This window comes from Pongo abelii, chromosome 15 (genome assembly GCF_028885655.2).
Source record: "Pongo abelii isolate AG06213 chromosome 15, NHGRI_mPonAbe1-v2.0_pri, whole genome shotgun sequence".
NCBI lineage: Eukaryota > Metazoa > Chordata > Mammalia > Primates > Hominidae > Pongo > Pongo abelii.
In genome coordinates this window covers 52,535,427-52,554,884 of record NC_072000.2, presented here as the reverse complement: position 1 = coordinate 52,554,884, position 19,458 = coordinate 52,535,427, and positions in this window count along the sequence as shown.

The following is a 19,458-nucleotide window of genomic DNA, read 5'->3' as shown; positions in this document are numbered from 1 at the left end:
CAAAAACTCTTTATGTCTCTGGAGAAAAATGCCTTTTAAAGACCATATGTGATGCATCCTATTTCATAAAAGTCTTGGGTCCCAGAGACACAATGTACAGATATTTTTGGAAGATGAAACAGCAAGTCCTTTCTTGGAGAAGGTGAAATATTGTTATAAACTTTTAATGTGAAACTGATGAGCCCTCTCAGGGATGTCAGGGGTGGGCTGGCACAAGAACCATTGGCTGGGGCTTTGTTAATGTCACTGAGGCACACAGGTAGAAGGTTCTCACAGCTGCCTCCAGAACCCCGGCCATCAGGGACTTTTAGACCAGGAAAACATGTGGAAGCTACACTGCTTCACTCTCCCAGTCTTCAATTGGATGTAGAGGTTTTCTTTTTTTTCATTCGCTCAGGTAGAGGTGTTTTCCAATCTTTAGTGAGGTTTCTGGGCAAAGTTCAAGTCTCTGGTTGAGACCCTAGGTGGCTTGCTGACTACTTTGTCATAACTTCTTCCAGGTCCTAAGATAACTCTGGCCCACAGAAGTTTCTCAACAAAGAATTGTTACCACCATTCTCCTTCAAATAATTTTCTACTTGAATTAAATCATTTGACAATTGCTTACCAATGTTATTCAGTTTTAGGTTACAATAATAGACAAACCTACTTACATTTCTTCATCATCCATATTTTTACTCTTGCAACAATTAGGGTCTCTAATTTTCTCTGAAATTTTAAAAATATTCAGTATTTTCGTATAATTATATATCCATTTATGCCACTGAACAAAAGAGTGCTCTCACAATTATTGTTGCTGTCTCCTATTGGGCTGGTAAATAGGGTGATGCAGAGAGAAGTAATCTCTCAATAAGTGGGCATTAGAGCAGGCCCAGGAAAATGTACACTTTAAGAACCTCAATAATGTACGAAAAGACCACACAGTTACGTGAGCATTTTGAAATGACAGGAAATTAAAAGAGGGAGAATGTAAATGCAAATAAGTTAATTAAATTTTAAACAACTAAGGACTTTTAAAGCTTAAATCTTAGAAGGGGCCTCAGCCATTCACTATGACACATTAATTTTTTGAAATGAATGAAGATGGTTTTAAAAGAAGTTTACTGAATTAGTACTTTTTTGTTTGCAAGGAAAATATATTTTTCTCATCAACTCATATGATGAAATCATGGGAATGCTAGAAATGACTGCTGCTGGCCTCATATCCTTCCACCTTCACCGCCAGAAAAGTTTTTCCCAGCTCAGTATAGAAAAACTATTGGCCTGGTGCAGTGGCTCATGCCTGTAATCCCAGCACCTTGAGAGGCTGGGGTGGGTGGATCATGAGGTCAGGAGTTCGAGACCAGCCTGGCAAACATGGTGAAGCCCCCTCTCTACTAAAAATACAAAAATTTGTCGGGCATGGTGGTGGGTTCCTGTAAATCCCGGCTACTCAGCAGGCTGAGGCAGGACAATCACTTGAACCTGGGAGGTGGAGCTTGCAGTGAGCCGAGATTGCACCTCTGCAGTCCAGCCTGGGCAACAGAGCAAGACTACGTGTGAAAAAAAAAAAAAAAAAAACTATTGCCAGACTTGGATCAGAATTTCATTCCTAACAGTGCTTCTCAAACTTTAATGTGCAAATAATCACCTTGGAGCTTTTTAAAATACACATTCTGATTGGGAAGCTTAGATAGGTGAAGGTGGAATCTGAGATTTTGCATTTCTAACAAGCTCTCAAATGTGGCTGGTGCTGGTGATCCTCAGAATATAAAAAAAAAATACTGATGTATGCTTCCTACTCCCTTGGATTCCAGCCTGGACATTTGGAATTTTAAATTCCCCCAGCAAAGTTTGAGAACCACTGCTTTTGAGTATGACATTTCAAAATTTGCTGATCAGAAAACTCACTTGGGTACCTGTTTGAAAAAAAGAATTGCTAGGCCCCATCTCAGACTCAATGGGTCTGAATCTCCAGAAAAAGGACCTAGAAAGCTGTATATTTAACGACTGATTTTCAGTCTCAGGAAAGTTTGTCAGTCATTGTCACGGAGCGGTCATAGAGACCTGGGATGTGATGTATTACTACTTATCCTGGTGGATCATGAATCCACTTGTAAGCCAATCTAGTCTGTACTAGGGAAAAAGTGTCATGCCACACATCCCTTTAGACTTAATTTGAGGAGAGTTGATGGAGAGGAAAATTGGTTCTTCAAAATGATAGGGGTGTGTGAATTGTCACTCTGGGAATTACTGTGAGTTTGGGAGTCTGCCCCTTAATTTGTGCATAGTAGAGTTACCTTCCAAAGGAGGAATTTTAATGGCTACATTTTCAGTTATTTTTGTAAGCAGATGCTATCTGTGATTTTTTTTGTTTTAAACATGTATTTAATATTTTGAAATTTTAATTTTTAAATTATGATTTTTATTTGACACTCAAATTGTAGAATTGGCCACTTTTTTTTTCTTTTTTTTTTTTCCTTTATTATTATTATTATTATACTTTAGACTCTATGGTAACTGTGCACAATGTGCAGGTGAGTTACATATGTACACATGTGCCATGCTGGTGCGCTGCACCCACCAACTCGTCATCTAGCATTAGGTATATCTCCCAATGCTATCCCTCCCCCCTCCCGCCACCCCACAACAGTCCCCGAAGTGTGATGTTCCCCTTCCTGTGTCCATGTGTTCTCATTGTTCAATTCCCACCTATGAGTGAGAATATGCGGTGTTTGGTTTTTTGTTTTTGCGATAGTTTACTGAGAATGATGATTTCAAGATGGATTAAAGACTTAAATGTTAGACCTAAAACCATAAAAACCCTAGAAGAAAACCTAGGCATTACCATTCAGGACATAGGCATGGGCAAGGACTTCATGTCTAAAACACCAAAAGCAATGGCAACAAAAGCCAAAATTGACAAATGGGATCTAATTAAACTCAAGAGCTTCTGCACAGCAAAGGAAACTACCATCAGAGTGAACAGGCAACCTACAAAAAGGGAGAAAATTTTCGCAACCTACTCATCTGACAAAGGGCTAATATCCAGAATCTACAATGAACTCCAACAAATTTACAAGAAAAAAACAAACAACCCCATCAAAAAGTGGGCGAAAGACATGAACAGACACTTCTCAAAAGAAGACATTTATGCAGCCAAAAAACACATGAAAAAATGCTCACCATCACTGGCCATCAGAGAAATGCAAATCAAAACCACAATGAGATACCATCTCACACCAGTTAGAATGGCAATCATTAAAAAGTCAGGAAACAACAGGTGCTGGGGAGGATGTGGAGAAATAGGAACACTTTTACACTGTTGGTGGGACTGTAAACTAGTTCAACCATTGTGGAAGTCAGTGTGGCGATTCCTCAGGGATCTAGAACTAGAAATTCCATTTGACCCAGCCATCCCATTACTGGGTATATACCCAAAGGACTATAAATCATGCTGCTATAAAGACACATGCACACGTATGTTTATTGCAGCATTATTCACAATAGCAAAGACTTGGAACCAACCCAAATGTCCAACAATGATAGACTGGATTAAGAAAATGTGGCACATATACACCATGGAATACTATGCAGCCATAAAAAATGATGAGTTCATGTCCTTTGTAGGGACTTGGATGAAATTGGAAATCATCATTCTCAGTAAACTTTTTTTTTTTTTCTTGAGACAGGGTCTCATTCTGTCACCCAGGCTGTGGTGCAGTAGTGCACTTACAGCCCACTGCAGCCTCAAACTCCTGGGCTTAAACAATCCACCCACCTCAGCCTCCCAGGTAGCTGAGATGACAGACATGCACTACCACATCTGGCTACTTTTTTTTTTTTTTTTTTAAACATTTTTTAGTAGAGATGAGGTCTTGTTATGTTGCTCAGGTTGGCCTTTAATTCCTAGCCTCAAGTGATCCTCTGCCTCAGCCTCATAAAATGTGGCTGTTATATTTATAGAAGGGTTTCTTATCAAGTTACTTTTGATGGTTTTAATTAGTAACGTTGATAAGGATTCAGTATGTGTATATGTAATATATAAATGTTGTTTCTTAGCAAATATCCTTGGAAATTTTGAGTTAGAATGATGAAAGTATGCTAGATTGCTAAAACTAAAAACTGTTGTATTTATGTTTTTCAGACATGTATTGACCCATTCTGAATGCCAGGCACTGTTCTAAGACACAAAATATCTCTACACCACCAAGGTAATGCAGACTTTTCCCGAAAGCATTGAAGATGCTGAGTGAAGTGTATAGGCTTCTTATTCCTTACACACTTTTGTCCCTTTTAAATGACACCGATTCTTTAAAAGGTACAGAAGAGTGGGATTCAGTTTGAGGGAGACATTAGTTTTGTGGAAAATAAGCGTTCTTTTTCTGATTCTCTTTTTCTCACACATTAGAGCAGGCATAAAGGGTATTTTGTTAGTATAAAATTTGATTGGAATGCAATTTTGATTTATTTAGGCAGAATAAGACTAGTAGAGTTGCTGCCCATTTAAGTTTGCAGCCCTTCTTTCGAAGCATTGTCTGCTCAAGGACAGTACTTGCGGTACTTAAAGACACAAAAGCAGCAGGCATGCAAACAAAAACTGCCTTTTTACCTCCACCTGGTTATTTTGCTTTACTTCTCTTCATCTGAATACACATGAGCTTTTCTGAGGATGTTTAGGAAGAGCAGACTGTTATCCCTAAGTGTCAAGTGGAGTGGCAAACCTATTATTTGCTTTGTTTGACACATAGGAGAAACTCAATAAATATTTTTTTCAATGAACAAACTGGTTCATATAATTTCCTCACCTAAACTGAATTAAGCCTGTGGGAAAGAGCTTGTGGAGTGCTTTTTAAAATCCTTCCTTTTATCCATCCATCTTATCGGTTTTTTTTTAAATTAACCTCTACTAATTCTAAGTCTAAGGTAGTCTGATTTATGGCTTAAAATAACTCAGTGCCTTCCACATACCACTCATTGTTTTTGTTGTTGCTGTTTTTGTTGTTTGTTTTTTGTACATCAAATGCAGGATTTAATTTTGAAAATATTGTTTCTTCTTGTTCTCCAAGCATGAAACAGCCGTATTTATGCGTTTTATTTTTGCCTTATGCTGAAGGTATAAGCTGAAACTTAGGTGGTTGAGAAGGTATCTCAAAATATTTGATATAGATCTCTTTGTGACTTGGCATATTCATCCTATAGTTATACAAGGTTTCTTGGAGCATTTCTCATTCAAAGCACAAAATACACTCTTTGATGAGAACAAATAAAAATACAATGTGCAGTCTGATTCATTTCTAAAACTTTAACAATTTCTAGACATTTTTGTTATCAGTCCAACTTTATAAGGAACTTCTCTGTATACTTACTTAGTAGATACACTTTCTAATAGCATCTAATATTACTGACACTGTGCAAATTTTTACACATAACTTCCAGAAGCTTACCAAAAACTTGAATAAAAACATTGAAGAAAAACTTCGAAGAAAAACTTCAGTTGTAGAAAGCTTAAGTAACACAGTGCATTAAAATGTTGTGACCCTACTATATAACAGGAATTCTCCTAGGCACTCTGTACATATTCTAATTCGTAGTATAGTTGTAAGGTATATGTAAGTAACCATCTCCATCATAAGCAAGATAACCCATTTTTGCTAGTTTAAGTGGGAAAAGGATTCATTAAATTATTACACAGAATCTTTGGAGAGGCCAACAATTCACATTTTGATGTAATTAAAATCACACCACAGTTGGATCCAGCAGGTACAGAGATGTGACACACTCTGCCAATATCTAGGTCCTGGACCTCTGCCAGTGCTGTCTCTGGAGCATAAACACCTCCTGCCATCCTCATCACAGTGATTCTACGGGGAGCCACTTTTCTTGAGTCATTCCCTTCAAATTCAGAGTTTCATACAGAGCTGGGAAAAACTTATGTCACCTGTCAGTATTCCACCTGCAAGGGAGGCTGGGAAAATGATATTTGTCTCTCTTACAAACATGAAACTTAGGATGTTTCATGTTTGGAGACAGAGATTTCTCTGTCTCCAAAGGATGAAGAAGAATGCCTTATAAAGTCTATGAATAATTGTGAAGGTTAATTTTGTGTGTCAATTTGGCTGGGCCATGGTGCACTTATATGTAGCTAAACATTATTCTGAATGTTTCTGTGAAGGTATTTTTGGATGAGATTACCATTTAAATTGGTGGACTTTGAGTAAGGCAGGCTGCTCTTCATAATGTAGGTGAGCCTCATCCAATCAGTTAAAGGACTGAATACAACAAAAACTGATCTCCCCAGAACAAGAGGAAATTCTGCCAGCAGATCTTTGGGCTTGAACTGCAGTATCAGCTCTTCTCTGTGTCTTTAGCCTAATGGCCTTCAGGCTTGAAGTACAGCATCAGATTTTCCTGGGTTGCCAGCCTGCCAGCCAACTCTGCAGATCTTGGACTTGCCAGGCTTCAAATCTAGGAAGGAAGTTTAAATGATTCTGGGCAAACATAAAATGTCCACTAGAATAGATATTGAAAACCCATGATACAGATGAAAAATGAAGGCTTAGTGAATTTCTCAAAGTAAAGCCTGACTTCAAACTCAATTCTACATGGCTCCAAAGCCTGAGGCTATCGTGCTTAGCAGCCGTGTCTTCTGTATTCAGCATTGCTGAATTGCTCTAATTAATGCTTTTTTGATCAGAATGATTTTCTTTAACACAAGAATATTATTAGTGAGTTATAACTATATATTTTTCAACACTTATTAAGGCTTGATTCTATGTTCAGCAATGAGTTAAGTTTTGGAAATGCAAAGATTAAAAAAATTTGATGTTTTCAAAGAGCATATAAAACTTCAAAGAGCATATAAAACAAGAGTTACTCCTATTTGGATGTGTGTGTTTGTAAGGGCTCTCCAGAGAAGCAGAACAAATAGGATGTGTATGTGTACAATAGTCCCCTTAGCTGCAGTTTTACTTTCCCTGGTTTCAGTTAACTATGGTCAACCAGAGTCCAAAAATATTAAACGAAAAATTTCAGAAATAAACAATTCATACGTTTTAAATTGCACACCATTCTGAATATCATGATGAAATCTTGGGCCATCTGCTCCATCAAGGTCTGGATATGAGTCAACCCTTTGTCCAGTGCATCCATCCTGTATCTACTTCCCACTCATTAGTCACTTAGTGGTCATCTCAGTTCTCAGATCCACTGTTGGGGTATCACAGTGCTTGTGTTCAAGTAACTTTTATTTTACATAATAGCCTCACAGCACAAATGTCTTGTAGCTAACTTATAAATTAAACTTTATCTCAGGTATATATGTATATATAGAGACAGGAAATAACATACAGTGGTTTCAGGTATCTGCTAGGGGTTTTGGAACATATCCCCCACACATAAATGGAAGCTACTGAATATGAATATGAAAAAGGATTTATTTTTAGAGAATTGGCTCATGTGATTATGAAGCCTGGCAAGTCCAAGATCTGCAGAGTTGGCTGGCAGGCTGGCAACCCAGGAAAAGCTGATGCTGTACTTCAAGCCTGAAGGCCATTAGGCTAAAGACACAGAGAAGAGCTGATACTGCAGTTCAAGCCCAAAGATCTGCTGGCAGAATTTCCTCTTGTTCTGGGGAGATCAGTTTTTGTTGTATTCAGTCCTTTAACTGATTGGATGAGGCTCACCTACATTATGAAGAGCAGCCTGCCTTACTCAAAGTCCACCAATTTAAATGGTAATCTCATCCAAAAATACCTTCACAGAAACATTCAGAATAATGTTTAGCTACATATAAGTGCACCATGGCCCAGCCAAATTGACACACAAAATTAACCTTCACAATTATTCATAGACTTTATAAGGCATTCTTCTTCATCCTTTGGAGACAGAGATCCCAAAATGACGAGCATTAATTAGGACTAATTTTAGTATATCTATATTTATATTTATCTCCTGTGTTCTGATTTCACTTTACGAAATTTAGAGGTGTGAAAAAAGGCAAAACTTTAAATTCTATTGCCATTATTAAAATATGGCAAAATTTGGGAGGAGGGTTGGCATTGTCTTGTCTCAAGTACTTGATATGTGGCAAAATAAGTATATACCATTAGAATTTAATTTAGAACATAAATACAAAGCATTATTGGCTAATTTTCTGTGAATTTGCTCACACTGTTTTTGAGAAACTTACTTTCAGAATGACAGAGTACATCTTAAAATTGTGCTTATGTGTCATGGGGAAAATGAAAGAGATTTCTAGATGAATACCGAGCAAGTAACAGGTGTTAGTTATAAATATTCCCTATATATCTATCCTCAGTATTTCATTCTGTTGAATCAAATCAACTCAAATTAAATATGCATTGTAATCTAAGTTAGTCTGTTATGTGCATATACACACATCCCTAGAAATATATAAAGCATATGTCTATATATAAAATAATTTTATATAAAGTAAGTTTTGAATTTATAAAGAGATAAATCTTTAACACTGTAACAAGTGTTTTTCTCTAATATTCTTGGGAAATATCCTATTTTCCTGAATTAATCTAACAAAAAAGATGAATCAATTTCACTTTATACTTATTTAAAAGTATCTTTTCTAAAACGGTTGTTTTTCAAATTGATAAAGTGGATTTTTAATAATCTACAAAGCCAAACATTTGCCAGATGTGAGTAAGAACAAAAATTGTTGTCTAGACACTGAATTTCCATCAGAGTTGAATGGGAATTTTAGACTTCTTGGTTGTAAATACTGCTTAAACACATTTGCATAGAATTAGGTAATCATTATTGCTAAAATAAATTTTTCTAAGTGTGAATAAAGTTATTGTAATGCACCTATTTCTTTAATATTTATTTTTTTGCTACACTAACTGTATATTAGGCTTTCAAAATAATAATTCCTACTTTGTTTTTTACAGATCTCATTGGGAAAAGAGCCTCTAGAAGGTTCAATAAAGCCATTCTATTTTCTCAAAATATCGCTAAAGTAACAATGAAGAAAACTTTATAAAATTTTAAAAGGTCAAGGAAAACATCTTATATTTGAAATAAAAAATTAATTACTAAAGCCGTATTTTTTATTTCTTACAAGAAGTGAACAATAATTGGCCAAGAATTCAAAAAGTCTTAGTAGACTTTGCTTGTTCATATATAAAGTTAGATGCCTGAGTGCCTTAGGTTTTCTTTTCCGTGCTCTTTTTTTTTTTCTCTTTTTATGTAGGAAGTTTGGGTGGTAAGAATCCACGTGCTCACTAGAATCACCCAACAGAACATTAGAACTCTGCTCTTTTGAAGGATGAATAGAGTAAGTTATTACACACATGATTTTTGACTTATATTAAAATTGTAGTTAAATATAAAAAGCACAGAGGAGTCAATTTAAGGTTATGATTACCTATATACAAATGTAATGCCTACATATAAAATAAATTAAAAAATTTTTGCTTATAATTAGATTCAAAATGCTCTTTCACCAAAATATGTAGTTTTATTTTTTTGCTATAATTATAAGCATATAATTATGAGATTAATTTACAATATTGGCATACAAAGTTTTTTTATTGAAGTGAGGAATTACAAGTACCAGATAATGTTGATTCCAGTGAGTTTGTCTGATGCTTTACATTTGCTCTGTATTTAAGCACTTCTTTTCTATCCTACTTAACTAGGTTTTCTTAAATAAAATATTATAAAATTTAGATGAAACAGTTTCCTACAAATCATGAATCTCTACTGAAGGGCTGCTGTAAAAAGTCAGGTGATTAAGAGAGCTATGTATTTTATAGTGATATGGAACTGATAAATATGATTAGAACCAAGGTATTTTCCAAATTGTGAGTACCCAAAAATAATTATTCCGATGACAGGTAACTCTTAAAAAACACAACAGAACAAGAACAAGACAACAAAAACTCTTCAGTTTGCGTGAAATATATCTGCTTTTCTCAGCATAAATGATAGGCTAGCCTCATTTTTAGGTTTTCTGTGAAAGCTGATCTATACTATATGCAAGAAAATAATTTGATATTTAAGAAATCTTAAAACTTTGATCTTAGAGAAAATAATTAAAACAGGAAAAATATAGGTGTATTGGAGATAAATAGTCTCCCTAGTTGAAGTTAATTAGAGGAATCTGCTGTTAGAGCTAGGGAGTTGGAATATGCCACTCTTTTTCTACTCTTGGGGTTGTCGATGTTTACCTTGCATCTCTGTAGCCACTTAGACTTCACTACCTGAAAGATAGACTAAAAAGGGGTCATCTGTGTGTTCCTTTAATAGATTATGTTGGTTGTATTTCAAATTCTAGTTATAAAATCTAAAATTTTTATATCAAATATGTTTGTTATAAGAAATATGTGAAAAATTATGTTTATAAAGGCAGGTTGAATGTTTTGGAAAAACTTGATATAAGTAATTTTCTGTCAAATTAGACTTGGGTGAGACTGTTACAGGTAGTTAGGCATGAGTGGGGCAGGAGAGGGCACTTCCTCTCATACACTAGAAATGGTTCTGTAATTATTGCATTGCCTCTTAAAAAGTGATAAATTGGCACCCGACTCCAGGGAGAGGCCATTTCTTGATGATCCACACTTGTTAACATTAAAGTGTTAATTAAAGCCAGCCCCAGGGAGAATAAACTTCCTGGTTATGCACATCAAGAGACAAAAATGATGAAGTATGATCTCCTAGGTACACTCCATCTGAAAAAGGAAGAAAGCCTCAGATGGGCATGCATATAATCCCTTAAACACACTGCGTGTACGCATTTCCCAATGGCAGGGGAGGCTCTGCACATGCGGGCAGCCCACCCTAAGGGAAGAATCATGGGAAAGAGGCGAGCCTACAAAAGTCCTAGGACCATGGTGACATGGGGCACTTGACCTTCTCTAACCTTCAGGGGCCCACTTGGATCTCTTCCAGGTGAACTTTCCTTTCTTTCCTGTTCTAAAGCCTTTTAAATAAACTTCCACTCCTACTCTGGAACTTGCCTTGGTCCCTTTTTCTGCTTTATGCCCATCAGTTGAATTCTTACTTCTGAGGAGACAAGAATTGATTTGCCACCAGATAACTCATGTAATTCAGATCTCTTCCACTGGTAACAAGACTAATTATACCTCACTGCAAACCCTGATTAGCTTCTAGAAGGATTCTGCCCAGAGTTTACATAGCAAGTATATTTCCCACATTTCTAAAAAAAAGACTATAACTTAATAAATAAATAAATACAAATTATATTTATATCACATTATATAATATGTAACTATATTATATAGCATTATATATGATGAATTAATATACATTATGTTTTAGGTTAAAATAAAAATGTTTTCGTTATGTATCTGTTACTTTTTATAGTTCCCTGATTTGCCTGGGTTTTAAATAAACTGGCCAAAAGAATTTCTAATTTCTATGTTTTCATTTCTTAACTAAAGAAATACATGAAAAATATTCTCATGTGTGGAAAAGAAACTTGTCAAAGATAGCTAGAAATGTATATTGAGGATGATGTGTTATTGTAGATTTTCTTTTTCTAAATAACTGAATTTTTTCAGCACCTCATCAAATGCATAGCAGAAGGAAAAAAAATCATAATATTATTTAACCATAGTGGTATATTCAGTTCTTATTAATTATCCGAACATTCTATTTCACTGTTTATTGTGAATTCAAATAATAATAACAATAAACTGTAGTTGGTCCATTTACCTAAAAATATACTTGTAATTGTCCCAAGTAGTATTAGCAGTAGACCTTCTTAAATATAAGAAATGAAATTCATATATAAGTACATGCTTTTCTTCTACAGTCATACGTGAATTAGATGGAGGACCTTTGTCAGCCTTCTCTACATTCTACCAGAAGATAGCAATGGAAATATTTCATCCTGAGTAGGGGCACATTGTACGATGTGTGCCCTGCGTGAAGGTGCTGGCTGAAGGGCTGAGTGTTGCAGAACCATGTCCCTGGTACTGGGCTAAGTCTGCCCCTAGGGAGAAAAGTGCTTTTTTTTCTAATTTTCACAGGGGGAAGTGATGAGCTAGCTATTGCCCTGCAGGAAAAAAATCATTTCTATTATTTCTTGGAGCTAGAAAACATAATTGGACTGCTTATAATTATAATAATCTTGGTAATATTATCACTGGTCAGTGAAATGAGAGTCCTTTGAATTCTTCTTCATCCATGTGTCTACTATAACATATTACTCATGTGCTCTGGTAACAATGTATTTTAAAAGTGTATTTTTATAAATATGTCTTTATTTTTTGAAGTAAGAGTTTTGCTATTTCTATTTTTATTATTTCCTATTATTATTTAAAAACATTCTTTTCCAGCTTTATTGAGGCATAACTGACAAATTTTATAAGTTTGGGGCATACAACGTGATGATATAATGTGAAATGATTGTCACAATCAAATGACTTAATATATCTAGCACCTCACTTAGTTACCATTTTTTTGTTGTTGATTTATTTTCTTTTGTGGTAAGAACATTTCATATCTACTCTCTTAGCAAATTTCAAGTATACAATACAGTATTGTAAACTATAGTCACCATGTTGAATATTAGCTCCCCAGAACTCATTTCTCTCGTAACTGAAAATTTGTATCCTTTGACCAACATATCCCCACTCCCCCAACCCCTAGCCACTGGCAACAACCACTCTGCTCTTTGTTTCTGAGAGTTCAACTTCTTTAGATTCCACATATTAGCGAGATTATATAGTATTTGTTTTTCATTGTCTCACTTATTTCCTTTAGCGTAATATCCTCAAGATCGTTCCTTTAGCATAATACCATCAAGATCCATTTATCTTGTTTTTCCTATTGCAAATGGCAAGATTCTTTCCTTTATAAGGTGAATAGTAGCCCATTGTATATACATATGTACTGTAATTTCTTTGTCTATTCATCAGTTGATGGACACTTGAGTTTTCATGTCTTGACAATTGGGAATAATGAGATGAATATGGGAGCGCAGGTCTCTTCCAAATACTGATTTTGTTTCCTTCGAGTATTCATCCACAAATGGAATTGCTGGATTATATGGTAGTTCTATTTTTAATTTTTTTCAGGAACTTCCATACTGTTTTCCATAATGGCTGTATCAACTTACAGACCCACCAAGAGTATAAAAGTGTATTTCTCATTGCTAAATTCTACAGGGAAAATTCGACAGTTTATTTTTCATTGCATTTATTCTTCTATGGTTTTCTATTGAAGTACTATTTTAGAATTTGGATTCATAGTTTGAAAGCAGAACTCTGTGTAAGCATTTTTTCCCTCACAACATGTATAGCGAGATAATACAGGTATTTCTAAATTTAGCTAACATTACTTTAAAGATATACTTCCAAATTTTCCTGAATTAGGTCAGATGAACAGATTAATTTTGCAGTCTTCCTCAGCTTTCCAATCTTATATTTTGTTCTTCTCTATTGGTTGTTTTACTGTGTACAGTCTTGATCTTTATTTGAAACTTTCACCTTCCAAGTGCCTAGTTTTAAATGATACAACCAGAAAATTAACAATCGCATTGGAAGAGCAAAAATTCTGCAAGGGTCATAAAACAGAATATATTTCTCTAAAAAGAAAACTCAACATTTAAGTGGAAACATGTGTACAGATGATGCTTCTCTGATTATTTGTTCTGCCAAGACCTGGTTTAAATTGTATATGTCCTTTGGAAGGCCAGTGTTTTTCTTCTTCTTATACCACTTTGAGTTTTATTTTCACTTTTGCTTATCTGTGAAAGTTACTACAATTTGTACTTTTTGGCTTCTAACCTCATATTCCAACTGACTACGCATGAGTAGAAAGATTAAAAACAACAGTTACAGGTAAATGCATATAGACTAATTGGGAAGATGTTGCTTGTATATTGTATATTTATCTTTGTTTCTGTAATGCTCTTTGTCAGAGCCCATTTACTTCATGCCATGCCTGGAACAACAGCATCATCATCCTAATATTCCTTCCAAATAAATCCAGATCAAATTATAGACTATAACTGAGTGTGTGGTGAGTCTGCCAAGTAATTAAACCACTCACTGGTGCTAACATCTGAAATTCAATTACCTTTGTCACTGGGAATATGATGACAGTTATGAGTCCAGTGAAAAGTAACTTTTTTTTCTAAAATCTAAAATCTTTTTTTTTCTAAAATTTTTCATTGTGGTTGTATTTTGAAAGGACTGTAGTGTGGAGGGTTGTCTACTCTAGATCTTCCTTCAAATGATGATTTTTAGGATGCTGTTACTTTTCTGGTTGGTTTCTTTGGAGATTTTGTGTGGACTTACTTGTTTATACATAAAGCATACAAACAATTTGGGTTCTGGTTCTGGAGAAGTATCGATTAGAGGGCAGTGAACAGGGAGAATGTTTCTTTTCAATAATCTTGTGTCAACAGTAAGTTCTGTGAAAGCTGTTTGGTGTTTCCCCCTGCTTTTTCTCTGAGTTATATATTCACTAGATTGGCAGTTCAGTATTCTTCAGAAGAGAAAGCAAGCTCGAAGAAATAGTCTCAACTAATTTATCCAGCAAGTGTTCACCGAAGATCTGCTCTATACTATGTACTGTGAACATCCTGGAAAGACAATGGGAAGCAAACTGAGTGGTTACCTTTATGGAAATTATAGTGCAGTAGATGTCAACATTAATCAATACTTTCAATGTCCAGTTATGTTTTGAATGAAGTATATTATTTCCATGGAGGTGACAATGCTGATCAATTTGAGGTCAGCAAAGGCTTCCTAAGGAATTAAGAGTAAATTTATAGTCAGTGGGTGGAAGGACCATTCTAGGACTAGGAGACAGTATATGCAAAAGTTTTGATATGGGGAAAATGTGGCCCCTTGTGAGAAACAAAACAAAACAAAACAAAACATGATAAAATCCAAAAATTACCAGAAGAAATACCTTTAAAAACCTTTTTGATTCTAATATGAAGTTGTAAGTTTTTTTCAAAAGAAAAACTTAGGGAGGGTGATGCCAAGATGGCCGAATAGGAACAGCTGCAGCCTGCAGCTCCCAGCATGAGCGATGCAGAAGATGGGTGATTTCTGCATTTCCAACTGAGGTACTGAGTTCATCTCACTGGGACTTTTTGGCCTGTGGGTGTAGCCCAAAGGCTGTGAGCCTGAAGCAGGCAGGGTGTCGCATAACACAGGAAGTGCAAGGAGTCCGGGAATTCCCTTTCCTAGCCAAAGAAAGCCATGACAGACGGTACCTGGAAAATCAGGACACTTCACCCTAATACTGCACTTTTCCAATGGTTTTAGCAAATGGCACACCAGGAGATTACATCCTGTGCCTGGCTCAGTGGGTCACATGCCCACAGATCCTTGCTCACTGCTAGCACAGCAGTCGGAGATCAAACAGCAAGGTGGCAGCAAGGCTGGGGGAGGGGCATCTGCCATTACTCAGGCTTGAGTAGGTAAACAAAGTGGCCGGGAAGCTCGAACAGGGTGGAGCCCACCTTAGCTCAACAAGGCCTGCCTGCCTCTGTAGACTGCCTCTGGGGGCAGGGCATAGCTGAAGAAAAGGCAGCAGAAATGTCTACAGACTTAACTGTCCCTGTCTGACAGCTTTGAAGAGAGTAGTGGTTCTCCCAGCACGGAGTTTGAGATCTGAGAACGGACAGACAGCCTCCTCAAGTGGGCCCTGACCCCTGAGTAGCCTAACTGGGAGACACCTCCCAGTAGGCGGGGACTGACACCTCATACAGCTGGGTCCCCCTCTGAGACAAAGCTTCCAGAGGAAGGATCAGGCAGCAACATCTGCTGTTCTGCAATATTTGCTGTTCTGCAGCCTCTACTGGTGATACCCAGGCAAAAAGAGTCTGGAGTAGACCTCCAGCAAACTCCAACAGACCTGCAGCTGAGGGTCCTGACTGTTAGAAGGAAAACTAACAAACAGAAAAGAATAGCATCAACATCAACAAAACGGACATCCACACCAAAACCCCATCTGTAGGTCACCATCATCAAGACCAAAGGTAGATGAAACCACAAGGATGGGGACAAACCAGAGCAGAAAAGCTGAAAATTCTAAAAATCACAGTACCTCTTCTCCTCCAAAGGAATGCAGCTCCTCACCAGCAATGGAACAAAGCTGGATGGAGAATGACTTTGACGAGCTGACAGAAGTAGGCTTCAGAAGATCGGTAATAACAAACCTCTCCGAGCTAAAGGAGGATGTTTGAACCCATCACAAAGAAGCTAAAAACCTTGAAAACAGATTAGATGAATGGCTAACTAGAATAAACAGCATAGAGAAGACTCTAAATGACCTGATGGAGCTGAAAACCATGGCACGAGAACTACATGACACACGCACAAGCATCAGTAGCTGATTAGATCAAGTGGAAGAAAGGGTATCAGTGACTGAAGATAAAATGAATTAAATGAAGTGAGATGAGAAGTTTAGAGAAAAAAGAGTAAAAAGAAATGAACAAAGCCTCCAAGAAATATGGGACTATGTGAAAAGACCAAATCAACATCTGATTGGTGTACCTGAAAGTGACGGGGAGAATGGAACCAAGTTGGAAAACACTCTTCAGGATATTATCCAGGAGAACTTCCCCAACCTAGCAAGGCAGGCCAACATTCAAATTCAGCAAATACAGAGAATGCCACAAAGATACTCCTCAAGAAAAGCAACCATAAGACACATAATTGTCAGATTCACCAAAGTTGAAATGAAGGAAAAAATGTTAAGGGCAGCCAGAGAGAAAGGTTGGGTTACCCACAAAGGGAAGCCCATCAGACTAACAGTAGATCTCTCTGAAGAAACTGTATAAGCCAGAAGAGAGTGGGGGCTAATATTCAACATTCTTAAAGAAAAGAATTTTCAACACAGAATTTCATATCCAGCCAAAATAAGCTTTATAAGTGGAGGAGAAATAAAATCCTTTACAGACAAGCAAATGCTGAGAGATTTTGTCACCCCCAGGCCTACCTTACAAGAGCTTCTGAAGGAAGGACTAAACATGGAAAGGAACAATCAATACCAGCCACTGCAAAAACATCCCAAATTGTAAAGACCATTGACGCTAGGAAGAAATTGCATCAACTAACGAGCAAAATACCCAGCTAACATCATAATGACAGGATCAAATTCACACATAACAATATTAACCCTAAATGTGAATGGGCCAAATGCCCCAATTAAAAGACACAGACTGGCAAATTGGATAAACAGTCAAGACCCATCAGTGTGCTGTATTCAGGAGACCCATCTCATGTGCGGAGACACACATAGGCTCAAAATAAAGGGATGGAGGAAGATCTACCAAGCAAATGGAAAACAAAAAAAGGCAGGGGTTGCAATCCTAGTCTCTGATAAAACAGACTTTAAACCAACAAAGATCAAAAGAGACAAAGAAGGCCATTACATAATGGTAAAGGGATCAATTCAACAAGAAGAGCTAACTATCCTAAATATATATGCACCCAATACAGGAGCACCCAGATTCATAAAGCAAGTCCTGAGTGACCTACAAACCTACAAAGAGACTTAGACTCCCACACATTAATAATGGCAGATTTTAACACCCCACTGTCAACATTAGACAGATCAATGAGACAGAAAGTTAACAAGGATACCCAGGAATTGAACTCAGCTCTGCACCAAGTGGACCTAAAATGTAAAATAACAGAAATTATAACAAACTGTCTCTCAGACCACAGTGCAATCAAATTAGAAATCAGAATTAAGAAATTAAGAAACTCACTCAAAACCACACAACTACATGGAAACTGAACAACATGCTCCTGAATGACTACTGGATAAATAACGAAGTGAAGAGAGAAATGAAGATGTTTTTTGAAACCAATGAGAACAAAGACACAATGTACCAGAATCTATGGCACACAGCTAAAGTACTGTGTAGAGGGAAATTTATAGCACTAAATGCCTCCAAGAGAAAGCAGGAAAGGTCTAAAATTGACATCCCAATGTCACAATTAAAAGAACTAGAGAAACAAGAGCAAACACATTCAAAAGCCAGAAGGCAAGATATAACTAAGGTCAGTGCAGAACTGAAGGACATAGAGACACAAAAAAACTCTTCAAAAAAATCAATGAATCCAAGAGCTGGTTTTTTGAAAAGATCAACAAAATTGATACAATCCTAGCAAGACTAATAAAGAACAAAAGAGAGAAGAATCAAATAGATGCAAGAAAAAATGATAAAGGGGATATAACCACCGATCCCACAGAAATACAAACTACCATTAGAGAATACTATAAACACCTCTAAGCAAATAAACTAGACAATCTAGAAGAAATGGATAAATTCCTGGACACATACACCCTCCCAAGACTAAACCAGGAAGAAGTTGAATCCCTGAATAGACCAATAACAGGCTCTGAAATTGAGGCAATAATTAATAGCCTACCAACCAAAAAAAGTCCAGGATCAGATGGATTCACAGCCAAATTTTACCAGAGGTACAAAGAGGAGCTGGTGCCATTCCTTCTGAAACTATTCCAATCAATAGAAAAAGAGAGAATCCTCCCTAACTCATTTTATGAGGCCAGCATCATTCTGATACCAAAGCCTGGCAGAGACACAACAATAAAAGAGAATTTTAGACCAATGTCCCTGATGAACATCAATGCAAAAATCCTCAGTAAAATACTGGCAAACCAAATCCAGCAGCACATCAAAAAGCTTATCAACCATGACCAAGTTGGCTTCATCCCTGAGATGCAAGGCTGGTTCAACATACGCAAATCAATAAATGTAATCCAGCATATAAACAGAACCAAAGACAGAAACCACATGATTATCTCAACAGATGCAGAAAAGGCCTTCAACAGAATTCAGCAGTCCTTCATGCTAAAAACTCTCAATAAATTAGGTACTGATGGGATGTATCTCAAAATAATAAGAGCTATTTATGACAAACCCACAGTCAATATCACACTGAATGGGCAAAAACTGGAAGCATTCCCTTTGAAAACCAGCACAACACAAGGATGCTCTCTCTCACCACTCCTATTCAACATAGTGTTGGAAGTTCTGGCCAAGGCAATCAGGCAAGAGAAAGAAATAAAGGGTATTCAATTAGGAAAAGAGAAAGTCAAATTGTCCCTGTTTGCAGATGACATGATTGTATTTTGAGAAGACCCCATTGTCTCAGCTGAAAATCTCCTTAAGCTGATAGGCAACTTCACCAAACTCTCAGGACACAAAATCAGTGTTCAAAAATCACAAGCATGCCTATAAACCAATAACAGACAAACAGAGAGCCAAATCATGAGTGAACTCCCATTCACAATTGCTTCAAAGAGAATAAAATACCTAGGAATCCAACTTACAAGGAATGTGAAGGACCTCTTCAAGGAGAACTACAAACCACTGCTCAATGAAATAAAAGAGGACACAAACAAATGGAAGAACATTCCATGCTCATGGATAGGAAGAATCAATATCGTGAAAATGGCCATACTGCCCAAGGTAATTTATAA